The sequence below is a fragment of the Eretmochelys imbricata genome, chromosome 10 (assembly GCF_965152235.1).
Source record: "Eretmochelys imbricata isolate rEreImb1 chromosome 10, rEreImb1.hap1, whole genome shotgun sequence".
NCBI classification, from domain to species: domain Eukaryota; kingdom Metazoa; phylum Chordata; order Testudines; family Cheloniidae; genus Eretmochelys; species Eretmochelys imbricata.
In genome coordinates this window covers 50,015,780-50,029,136 of record NC_135581.1, presented here as the reverse complement: position 1 = coordinate 50,029,136, position 13,357 = coordinate 50,015,780, and the positions used below count along the sequence as shown (strand labels likewise).

Below are 13,357 nucleotides of genomic sequence, written 5' to 3'. Positions count from 1 at the left end.
TCGCACATCTTGTGGGAGAGTTAGCTTGGTTCCTCCCACTTTTTTCAGAGCAGTTGCTGCAAAGTGGTTGTTACAGCAGTATTTTTCAATTTCAACAACATTAGCCTTTACTTCTGGAATACTGAAGTCTTTGGCTAGGAGGTGCATCAAATGAGCACTGCAACCATATGTTATTAGCTTGGGACTCTCTTCACTCTTTTCTAAATAACTTCTCATCTTGGATACATTTTTAGCATTGTCTGTGACTAAGCTGCATACTATATATTTGAATTCTTTTTCACCATTTTTTGTTTTACTGCTACTTCTTGTAAGTATTCTGCTGTGTGTTCATTTCCTGATGTATCAATTGTTTCTGTAAGGAAGACATTCCCTTCTTCTGTTGTCACACAAGCACATACAACAGGATCATTGTGGACATTGCCATCAAGACTCAGGTTAACAATTTTACCCTCTAGACCTTTTGCACACTGCTCAATTCTCTTTCACACACTTTATCCAGCAATTTGCCTGTGACATCTGCTCTGTTAGGTGGACTATATCCTGGTCTTAATGACTGAATCATGTTAATGAAGTGTGGGTTCTCAATCATATGGAAAGGAGAGTTTGTTGCGTAAACAAACCAGGCAATTTTTTCATCAATTACCTCTTTTTGTAATCTGCTGGTTCTTATCACAAATTTATCTATGGTTGTTTCTGGATGATGGAGATTTTTTTTTCTTTTTGCTACAGGTGATATATTGTGGCTATGTGACATACATGATGTGACTGAAACACTATCATTGGCAGATAAGCCTGAAACTATAGAAAATGATGGTGATCTTGAAGGTGGATAGTCTTCAGAATCCTGTATGTTGAGGATGGATTCTCCTAAACAAAACAAGTCAATGCAGTTATTTAATTATTATTACCATACTGCTCATTTAGTATTACTCATTGCATTCACTGACACTCAGAACTACTTTAAAGGTGAAATTGTAAAAGAAAGATCTGCCTATTTCAGTTATTTATTTTTTTATCACAACTGCATTTAAAATGGCAGTACCATAGAGTAACAACTATACTTTTTGCTCAAACATGAGAATTCAAGAATAGTCCAGAAGGAAAAGAGGCAGTCCTTAAGAAAGAAGTATGAAATAAAAAAGTTTACCAACCTGAAGATCCTGCATGTTCAGACATGTTCCTTTCATCATCTTCAACACAGCTTCCTCCCGAGAAGGAACACTTCTCATGATGTTGTCTCATTCGGGCAACCATGCCTTCCATTTCTTTGTTGCACTGTTTGCATTTTGCATGCATGCCTGTCTTACCCATAGGTAGAGGAACGTCATTAAAATATTCCCAAACTGGGTCTCTTTTACAGCCTGCAGCCATTATAGGTTTTCCCTTCTAGTGAGAGAATGGTATGGTAGATCTCAAATCAATGAAGGCTACACTCAGAAAGACCGCAAGACTTCTGGAATATGCTGCTCAAACAGTTTCACTTTTGTTTCTACTGCCTGTCCTGCCCTTCTCACATTTACTTCCAGATTTCTTCTCCTTGTCCAGATCTATTCCACCCTCAACAATCTTCTGTTCACTGAACTTTTTGAAACTTTGCACTTTTAGAGAGACGTAAGGGATTGACTCTGTGTACACAAATTTGCAGAGGGACAATAGGGTTGAAGTCTGTTATTTCTCACCTCTCTATATTATTTATTTATTTAAAAATGTTTTTGCTGTTAAGAAGCATGTTATCTCTGGAGACTCAAATCCACAGTTTGAGAACTGCAAAACTAAGCATTTCTGATGGTTGTCTTCTAGACTGAACACTGAGTCCCATTGGTAAAATACATTAACTTAATAATCTATACAGAAGCCCCTGGAACTCCATAAGATTGGGTTCCTAATCTATGAACTATTGGAACTCATTTAAAAAACTTTTTTTAAACATTACATGAATATATTGTCTCATGCTATAGAATTAGAATTTATAATCCCTATTCCATGATGAGATATCTTTGAGCTAAAATGTATCATAATTAAAAACTCTCTTTAGATAGGTTTTTTCCTCAAAAAGCATTTTATCAAAAAATTCCGATTTAAATAAAAAAAATCAGATTTTTTTTTTATTTTTTAAAAAGAAATCATTGATTTTTATCCACCGTGATTTGTAGCATGGGCTAAGATGTGGCATGTGAAATTTCAGGGGGATTGCTTAGGGTGTACAGACTCTGAACATTAAGTTTATAATGGAAAGAAAACTTTAATTGTAATAAGATCATACTATACATGGAGCAGGTACTGCTGATCAACAATAGCAGGTTGTTTTACACCAACAGGCTGATGACTCTCGAGAGTTATTCCAGCAGATTCTGGCCTTACGATAGGCTGACCTCGGAAAGTTCAGCATGATACAAAAGCCAAAACTTTGTCTCAGTGGCTAGCACTTGTGCTGTGAAACCCGTGAGAAAGATTTCATACAGGAGTTCATGCAAATGAGCTGGCTACCTCCTGCACTCTGCTAGTTCCAATTCTCAGGATTGTCTCTCTCCAATGGGAGCTGTGCAGTCTGTAGGAGTCACTAGACCTTAGCTTTGGAATGACTTCCCAGTGTGACCTTCGGTAGAGAGATGGACTGGTTCTGCCTTCCAGGTAATCTTAGGGTCGGATGACCTTTTTCTTCATTGCCCTGGCTGACCTCTGAAACTGCCAAACAGGGAGTCTTGATTAGTGCTTTTAATCCTTAAATATCATTTCTTAGTTGACTGAAGTTGAGTCGGCCAGGGAAGGAAATGTTACTCATCCTGTGCAGTAACTGTAGTTCTTCGGGATGTCCCCCCCATAGGTGCACCACTTGAGGTGCATACATGTCTCCTGAGCCCTTAATTGGAGATTTCTAGCTATCAGTGCTCATTTGGCCTGTGCACGCACCCTATGCCTTCTCGCGGCAGACATATAGGCATTCGTGGGCAAACTGCCCTTTGTTTCTTCTCTACTCAGTCATTTCCTAGGGAACAACTGAAGTAGAGGATAAGGAGGGCAGGTGGTAGAGCACCCATCTCAAAGAACTACAGTTACTGCACAGGATAACATTTCTTCCTTCTTCGAGTAGTGTCTTTATAGGTACTCCACTTCAGGTGACTCCCAAGCAGTATTCCTAGGAGGAGGAGGGAGCTTCAGAACAAGATCCACAGCTGAAGATGGCTCTGCTGTACTAAGTACTGCATCAGATCTAATGGCACAGAGCAGGGAGTAATGCTTTGAAAATGTATGGACTGAAGACCAGATAGTAGCTCTACATATCTCAGATACTTGGCCATTCTTCAAAAATGCAGCACATGCCACTTGTGATCTGGTTGAATGCATGTTGAAATTGATAAAGTTATATTTGGCAAGGACTGCGTGATAGTTTGCAATCTCAACCTGCAGGGTTGTGGATGCCTAATGCTTTTGTCCAAAGAGATCCAGTCGCTTTTGGTCCTTGTCATGGGGGTAGTTCTCAAAAAGTGCTGCTTATACCGTTCTTTCAGAGCCATCCACCACAAGGGAGTTAGGAGAGGGAGGGGAAAATAAAAAGTCAGAGTCCATATGGGGCACGTAGTACTTCTTGTCTGCCTTTTGCGCATTGGTGGAATAGTGGCCAGTGTGTGCCATACTGTCTTAAGTGGATCTGGAGAGCCTCATTAATAGGCAGCGCCACTCTGGAGAGTGTTGCTGACTGCAAAATATCTGGTGGCCTGTGCTGATGATCTTTGACCTCCTCCAGAGGGATCTGTAGAGTGTTAGCCACCCTTCTAATGAGGTCCTGGAATTGTCTGTACTCGTCGGTGACAGAAGGAGTGGGAGGCATGACTGCCAATGATGATGAAATGGGAGTTTCAGGGGTGAATTCCTCATCTGATCTAGCCTCCAGCTCCTCAAACATCTCCTCCTGCTGTGAAAGAATAGAGGGAGGATGCGAAACCCCAGTCTCCCTAAAGTAATGGTACCGGTGGTCTGCTGAATTCCTGCTTTTAGGTTGCCCAGGGGTCCCAATATGGCCACTTTGTGGGGGGAGGGGTCTATAAGGGAGCAGGGGTGCATACAGAGTTGGTCCTTGACAAGCCTCCAAGTTCTCCCTGTGCAAAAGATTCTGAAAGGGGTATGTAGGAGAACCCCTAACAGAAATTGAGGAAAGTGACAGGGAGCCCTCTTCTTCTTTTTCCACATCCTCCCATTGTAGTTGGAGGGGCAGTCAACGAGAATGTAAGAGAGTCCTGTGCCACAGAGTGGCCACTTAGAGACCGAGGTCTGAGTACCATGAACTGCTCTGTACCTGACAGCAAGGGGGACTCTGGTTCATCCAAGATAGAGCAATCCTTGAGTATCTGAACTCCTGCAGTACAAGAAAGAACCCTGGTACACACACTGTAGCTGAGGTTGCCAGGACTGGAACAAATGGTACCAGTACCGACGAGCGTGCCGCAGGCTTTGTCAAGCGCCAATGCTTTCTCTGTACTGAGGGTACCACTTGTACAGACATCCCCGGCTGAGCTGCTTGCATCAGTACCGATGGTTGGGTTCATGGTTGACCGAGATGCTTCAGTGCTGATGACGGGGCCGAGCTCGATGGTACCTTGTGTTTACTCTCCTTACTAGCAGAGGGCATGGGCATCCTATTGGAGTTGTGCTTCCTCTCCTTGGAGCTTCGGGTCTTTATGGGCCTGCTGGTACTGGAGGAAGAGTCTGTGGCCTCAACGGTGCCTTGGAAGACTAGGGATGTAAATATTGTTTAAAAAGTTAACCATTTAAAGGATTAAAATATGTCGTTAAATTAAGCGGTTGGGGCCAATCCTGCCAGCTGGCGCGGCTGGGGTGCCTCATGCCAGGGCTGGCACAGGGCTGCTGGGGCCAGCCTGCCCACAGTTAACCGTTAAGACTAATGCTTACCGGTTAATCTTTTACATCCCTATCGGAGACCAAGAACCTTGATGGGGACCTGGTCTTTTTTGGAGCTGGCTCCTTAGATATAGTCTGTGTTCCTCTTTTCGGTAGTCTTCCTAGAGTGCTCCAAAGGCTTTCCTTTCTTAGGAGAAGCATACCCTGAGGTTGATGGGCTGCTAGATCTGTCAGGGATAGATGTGGGGCGAGTGTCATCTCCTGACCTGGCTCAGAGGGTGTTTGCAGGTTCCATAACCAACAGTTTGAGCTTTAATTCCCTGTTCTTCTGAGCCCTGGACTTAAGGGTTAAACAAAAGATGCACTCTAGGAGATGCGGGACTCACTCCCCCAGGCAATGGACTCACTTGGAGTGTCTGTGGTTCACTGCTATAGCCTCCTGGCAAGAGAGGCAATGTTTGAAGCCTGGCAAGCCAGACATAGCCTGTCAGGAGGATAAGTCTCCCAAAGCAAAAGAGAGGGAAATCAGTCCTTCCATCTAAACTAACAACTACACTAACACTAACAACAACCCTAACTAACTAACTTTGATAGAAAAAGGGGATAAAGCGAAAGACTAAGAATGCTCTAGGTGAACATACTAGTGTTTCATCTTGGGCCAAGGCGGTAGAGAAGGAACAGAAAGTGGTTTGCCTGGGCACCCCTATATAACCTTGGTGTCCACCACAAGGAGGCATACAGCGCACATGAGGCTCATCAGACACTGCTAGCTAGAAATCTCTGATCACTGGCTCAAGAGGTGCATGTGCACCTGAAGTGGAGCATCCATAGGGATACTACTCAAAGAAGAACCTGCTCCCACATTAGCATATCAGGGGACTCACCCAGCATACTCAGTAAGGCCTTCAATGTCATTCCCTTACGTCTGTTTATTATACAGCAAGAAGTCTAAGCTTCTACTGTTGTGAAGGGGGCTAAATGTAAAATTCTTAATGCAGCATTTAGCAGCTGTTAGAGAGGTACTTCCCCTTGGAACTGAAATTTGCGCCTGCAGCTGTACAGATAAAGTATTCCTAAAGCTTATTTTCTATTGGATCAAGTTCTGAGATGGAGAATAACGTAGTTGCTGACCTCACATGGGAAATTTCTGCCAATATCAACAGTTATTTTCCAGTTCACAGCTGTTTTGTAGCAGTGATAATTTTGGAATTCTGGGAGTGTATTCAAAAGAATATGTCTGTGTGCAGTATATCATTGCACAATTTAACTTGCAAGCTATTTTTAAATAAATGCCCCGTTTCTTAAGTCTTAATCTCCCCACTCCTCCAGAGTCATAAAGGATCCCATCACAGAAGAATTAGTGTACTTCTCTAGTGGAGGAAATGTTAGGAACTAGAGCGGGGTGGGGGCGGTAAATTTTATACACCAGTGGTTCTCAAAGCCAGTCTGCCGCTTGTTCAGGGAAAGCCCCTGGCGCACGGGACCGGTTTGTTCACCTGCCGCGTAGGCAGATTCAGCCGATCGCGGCTCCCACTGACCGCGGTTCGCCACTCCAGGCCAATGGGAGCTGCTGGAAGTGGCGGCCAGTACTGCGCCACTTCCCGCAGCCCCCATTGGCCTGGAGTGACGAACCACGGCTAGTGGGAGCCGCGATCGGCCGAACCTGCGGACGCGGCAGGTAAACAAACCGGTCCGGTGCGCCAGGGGCTTTCCCTAAACAAGCGGCGGACCGGCTTTGAGAACCACTGTTCTACACTACAGAAATACAAGGTCTGCGTGGGCTCTTCAGGTGGCTGAGAGAAATCATGCTGTAGGTGCTGGGCAGGGACATAGCCTGCGGATCCACTGCTTGTAAGATTCTCTATTCCTTGGGAAAAAGAAAAGGAGTCCTTGTGGCACCTTAGAGACTAACCAATTTATTTGAGCATGAGCTTTCGTGAGCTACAGCTCACTTCATCAGATACATACCGTGGAAACTGCAGCAGACTTTATATATACACAGAGAATATGAAACAATACCTCCTCCCACCCCACTGTCCTGCTGGTAATAGCTTATCTAAAGTAATCGTCAGGTTAGGCCATTTCCAGCACAAATCCAGGTTTTCTCACCCTCCACCCCCCCACACAAATTCACCCTCCTGCTGGTGATAGCCCATCCAAAGTGACAACTCTTTACACAATGTGCATGATAATGAAGTTAGGCCATTTCCTGCACAAATCCAGGTTCTCTCACTCCCTCACCCCCCTCCAAAAACCCACCCCCATACACACACAGACTCACTCTCCTGCTGGTAATAGCTCGTCCAAACTGACCACTCTCCAAGTTTAAATCCAAGTTAAACCAGAATATCGGGGGGGGGGGGGAAGGAAAAAACAAGAGGAAATAGGCTACCTTGGGAGTAAAGGGAAAGGGGAAGCAGAGGGAGATGCTAGGGCCATCAATGTTATTCCAGCCCTTAAGTTGGAGTAGCGGCTTCAAATCGGCTCTACTCCTGCTCCCTGGCCTCCAAGGAGTTCTCTCCCACTTGGAATTCCCTAATGTACAGCTGAATTACTTGTTCTGGCAACTGGAGGCAGGATTTAGGCTGCAGGTACAACTTGATAAATGATCTTTTAGGTATTTAAATTTGCATGATGATTGCTCAGAAGAACCACTGATGCTCAGTTGATCAGATCATACGTGTCAAGAATAATTTTCTCTGAAACTGCTGTAAGAGAACAAAGCTTATTTTAATACTCTTCTATTTGCAGCCCATCCCATGACTGATGTTACTGAAAATAAGCCTAAATTACGAAATATTTTTCCTTTGCCACCAGGATATTAGTGCCCTAGTCCTTCTCATAGATAGCTCACCTATCTTGTGTAAAGTACACACAAAGCTGCACAATCACCTCATAAAATCTTTGAAAGGAAACAACTAGCTCTTCAGAAGAAATGCAGTAAAAACAAAAAGAAGAAAACTTTGTCTATTTACCTACAGGTACCATCTGTGGTGTTACACAACCTCCTTTTCGCTATTGTTAATCGGCACTCAGCTACTTCCATTAGAGGCATAAGAGTTAGAGGTCACTCACTTGCAGAGACTCGACTACAGACTAATGTGTCTGAGTTTATTGTACAGGTTCAAAAACGGGGTCTGTGTTTGTTTAACACCGACTGCCTTTAATAACCAACTGGGAGTCCTAAGAATCCACTAAAGAAATCATGCCATAAACCAAACTGCAACAGAGTTTCAAAAAGCTACTACTGTTGAATTCTTTCAAAATGTAATGCACCATATTGAAAGCCTTACCAACAGGCAAGTTGAAGTAAGGCCAATCAATCAATCAACCAATCAATCAATAAATAAGCTGATTTGTTGCCACCTGCTATAAAAAAATGAAACAAACATTTCAGTCTAACTGCAGGTTGAACATCCCCTCTATTTCTTATCATGGAGAGGATCAAAAGAGTAGAAAACCTACTATTAGGGCTCAAACTTTGTTTGGGGGAGGGCAGTGCTTTGATCAGCCAATATGACATCACCTCTCCTTCCCTGGATTGTAGAATCCTTCCTTCATGAACTCTTCACTTTGGGGCTCTTTGCATGTTTTCTGAGTGAGTGTGGCTGAATGAAGTCAGGAGTGAGCTACTCCCTGTAGCATCATCCTATTTCAAATCTGTCAGCATTATTATCTTATGCAGATTTTTGCTCCACAACTGCCATCCCCTTGTGGGGGAAGAGGCCATCTCAGGTGCAGACGAGGAACCAACTGGAGTATCGCTCATAAGGGAATGCTAATTATAACAGCTTTTGGGACACTCCTGGATTGAGATGGCCATACCCTCTGCTCATACCATGGAGTGGGAGCTTGTGGCCTTTCCTGGCTTTCATGTGGAAAGGCATAATTTAATCCTAGATGTCTAGATGAAGACTTTTAAAACTTCGCTTTCTAGGTCAATGAGCTCCCCAGAAACGCCTTGCCTTTAAAATTTTATTTTTGTTGCCCAATTAGTTATTCTGCAACAGACTCTATAGTTACTCATAACGCTCAAGTCACTAAAATACTCCTCTTTCCCTTCATATCAAAGTATAGTATACCTTCTTTCATCAATTAGCATTTCTTAATTTTAATGATAAATCTTAGGTTTTTCAGTGATATAAAATGGAAGACTAATCAGCTGAAAACTATTCATCACCCAAAATATAACCTAAAACTGAACACTGTGTATGCTACCTCAGAGCAATTTTTGCAACTATTTGTAATGAAATGATTGATCAATTTTACCTGAGGTTAATGTTAACTTATTCTAATCTCCCAACCCATTAATAGTGCGAAACAAATCCTATGATGAAGCTTATTTAGCTGGATACAATTCTTTCACAATTTTGTACTACTATGGAGCAGGGAATCAATCAGAAATATATGTTAAAAGAAATCAGATGTAGAAGTGGTTCAAAAACACAAGCATTATTTTTTCATAAAGAAAACTGCCCATTTTGCAACTACACCACAGGACATAACCGTGAAAAAAAAACAAAACACTCTGTCTGCTGTGTTTGGCTTGTAGAAAACTAATGTGGAACTGAAGGAACTCTTGGAAATGTTTACTTTTGATTTTGCCTGTATTACAGATAATTTGTACATGAACAGGCCACTGGCTCCTGTTGGTTTTAACTGTCAGTTATAATCACTTTAAGCCTAAATGTTTACAATAAAAAAGTAAAAGACCTTATTCATACCAGTTGTGGGCTTTAAAGTGAAAAAAATGTATATGCGATGAGGGAAAATAAAATATGACCTTTTGTATATGCTGCTTTGAGTGATTTTGTTCAACCTAGTAAAACAGTGAATCTCTTATATGTAAGAGGTTTTCAAAAATCTTTTGATTCTGTTTCAAATGTTGAGAAGTCTAACAACAAACTCAATGGTAACTGTCAAGCAACGGATTAAAGTTTTAAAAAGCACATGGGCAGAATATACAATTATGCCATAGCTATTTTAGGTTTGAAGTCAGTAACTACAGCAATGAAACACCAGAAAATAAGGGTTCTGCAAACAAGCACAGCCTCTTTGAGGAATAGTTATTTGTGCATGTCATTCGCATCTTTTCTTTCCTACTCACTTAAATTACAACACCCACAATTTTCACAACAATGGTATCAGTCATGAATCTCAAATTTTGACAATTGAACATTGTACACCCTACACCACTAGTTAAAATTAAAGTTCTTAATAAAACTGTTGCTGAACTTCAGAAATGAAAATGCAAGTAACTACGTGTCAGTTCCCATACAAAGGGCCAGATTTAGATTTTCTTCCTCACACTGAAGAGCCCCTTTTTCTACAAGTAGTCCCATACTTTTATTTTGCTTGTTTTCGCTCTCTGGTTTTGGCCTTGTACCATTCTCTTTGAATGACCCGTTTAAAGGAGGTTCACACCTTATATGGGTTTGGAAGAGTGGTTATTAGAATATAATCATTAAGGGCAAACCTCTTAGCTATCATTAGCATGAAAAAACAGGTGAGTATTTGAATTGCAGCAACAGCTCCTAAGATGGTGGGTGTTTTTGTTTTTTTTTAATTTAAGAAAAGCCAGGGAGCCTGCACTACTGTTATGAAAATCTGGTACCCATTAGAGTTCAAGCTCTGCCATAAGGGATCCATGAATGGCCACAGAATTTGGGTTACTGGGAGAGAAGCTTATAAAAATAATAAATACTAATGTAAAAATATTAATTATGTTAATACAGCATATTGCTTATACTAATCTCATGATAGCTCATTTACAGGTTAATTACTGTATCTCTTGAAATAAATTATTTGTCAATACTGAGAAATTTAGCTACAGCACGATTATAGGAATTATTATTAGAGCATATACCATTTATATAACAATACTATTGATATTGCTCTGTAACACAAACAGTATAAAAGAACAATTTCTGCAAGCTTTTATTTATGAGAGAAAATTGTTTATATTTAAAAATATGAACTGATGTAAAAAGCAGTCATGAGTCTGTGAGGGATACATTTTAATGCTTGTATACACACACACGGTTAATAACAGTAGTCAAATGAAGAAATAACTTTCAAAAAAGTTTGAGGACAAAACCTGTCTTTTCATGTTAGGATTTACAGCTCAACAACGCTGTAAAAATTAGGAGGTAAAAATAAATAAGTAAGCACAGAAAACTTTTATGCTTGCTATAATTAATATAATAAAGCTAGGCCTCACCTTCATTGTATGGTATGTACAGTCATGAACACTTTTAGTTTCTTCCCTTCTAAGTAAGCATTTGTTACTTGCATGTAGTTTAGAGTACTTCTTGAATCTGCTCTGTCTTGGCAATGGAAAGCAGGACAATCCGTACTCTAGCAAACTGCTTACATCCTATTTTGCCATTCAGCAGCCAAAACAGGCATTATCTTAATTACTGTAATAAAACAGAAAAACCAGCCTACTTCCCTTTTATTTCTGTGATCTGACATTTGCTATTTTCCTGGACAAAAACCCTGTATATTTCTGCATACCGCTGTTCTAGTTTGTAATTCACAGTCTAGATTCATTAAGGATTACATGCTGCCCAGTTCTGTTTTGAGATAAGATTCAGTAGCAACAACACAGCTTCTGTATTGATGTCACACTCCATTTCCACATTACATTAGCAAGGGAGCTTGTAAATAGTTCTCACATCAAGCAATGGCAAATATACTCTGTAAACTGATGCTCCAAGAAGCTTGATGATTTGAGAGGGGTTTATTTGCAATATTCTCGTTGTGCAGAACCAAGTTTTATCATTGAGTCTGTGTTATTGTTAGTTTATTTTACAGTCCTTAACGAGAACAAGATTTGGATACAACTAGCCCTTATGATGTACTGCATCTGAAGAATTTCCTTCCTCCCCTTTGCATCAGTTATACAGTTCTTCATTCAGGGCTCATAGAAAATAACGTCTTTGGCTAGTTGATTTTTCATGTATTTTTAACACGGGTCTTGATCTTGCAAGTCCTTATGCAGTGCATGGCATGGTATGGTGAGTTGTTACATTTCAGTATGAATGTAAGCAGAGGCTACTGATGGTGACAAGTGAGCTTAAGCGTTAACCATAGTCTTCTGCACAGAGCTTCAGCTAAACCTCTTGTGTATTCAGTCTTATTCACACATACTCAGGTTAAAAAAAGGGGTAGGGAACATGTGAAGAATGGGCACATCTGAAGAGAAATAGATGTAAGCATGATCCTTGGCGTGTTGATGAAGAGCTTGACTCCATGTTTTCCTTCTTAGGCCTCACTCCTGCTACTAGGAAGGAATACGTTGAGGCAGCACAGCAATGTTGTTATTAATGGAGGATCAGGTTTCCCTGTGTTCCCTACCCTTTTCATCATTTTCTGTCTTGTATTCACATGCACAACATGTCACAGTGCAGTGCAGGATTCAAGGCCTGAAAATACACCTTTACTCCTACAATCACAATGAGTATTGGGAAGCAGGGCCACCATCAGTGAACACTGTTAAACCCTCCAAACCCCACTGAAGACAAAGGAAGCTTCAGGTGCTTAGCACTTTTATTTACACACCTAAATACAGATTTAGGTGCCTAGCTTTAGGCACCTAGGCTTAAAATTTCATCCAGTATATATAAAATATTGTATTTTATAATTATAATTAATATATTGATTGACTATTGAAAAGATCGATCAATAGTTGCTTTTCAACTTCCAAGAATAAGATAAACTGAGCACGATTTTTCCAAACACAATGCATAGAGCATCTTAAGATCATATAGTGTCAATGCACAATGTCTGATTTACCAAGAAAACAAAACTGCTGTATTTTATTTAGGACTGTTCAATACAGCAGGGGGGAAAAGAAACTATTGCTTTAAAATCTGGGATGGAAATAGGAGTATGAAAAAGAAACATCTGTCCAAAAGGCAGCTCATAACGACAACCCATATTTACATTCCGAGACCCCGCCTGGCCTCAGACACTGGTACACGATATACACAATTGAATCTGGAGCTTCCTTGGTAATTTAAGTATTTTAAAGGGTACCACAACCGGAAGAGACTTTGCTGGCACCCTGTGGACAACTGCAAACCTTCCTGAAATACCATTCGGCTACTTGATGAGTGGACTGATGACAGCATTTTGCCCTAAAAAAAGTTACTCCTACCTTTCTCTTCCAACATGCACAATTTTCTCCTGAGAGCGTAAGGAAAAGCTGATTTTAGTTATTTTATCATCAAGTGGGGTGTATTTATACCTGCCTACTGTATTTTCCACTCCATGCATCTGATGAAGTGGGCTTTAGCCCAAAAAAGCTTATGCCCAAATAAATTTGTTAGTCTCTAAGGTGCTAAGGACTAAGGACTCCTCGTTGTTTTTGCTGATACAGACTAACATGGCTACCACTCTACAATAGTAACAAAGTATGCAAGGTCTTGGAAAAAAATTTGAAGGAGAAAGTAGTTAAGGACATTGAAGTCAATGGTAATTGGGACAAAATCCAACA

General features: G+C 41.0%; 1 protein-coding gene across 1 annotated transcript in view; it reads right to left on the bottom strand.

Annotated features, from left to right (window-relative positions):
- The window catches only part of SCAPER (S-phase cyclin A associated protein in the ER), a 346,678-nt gene that overhangs the window by 43,813 nt on the left and 289,508 nt on the right, over positions 1-13,357 (bottom strand). The gene's annotated exons all lie outside the window — the stretch shown is intronic.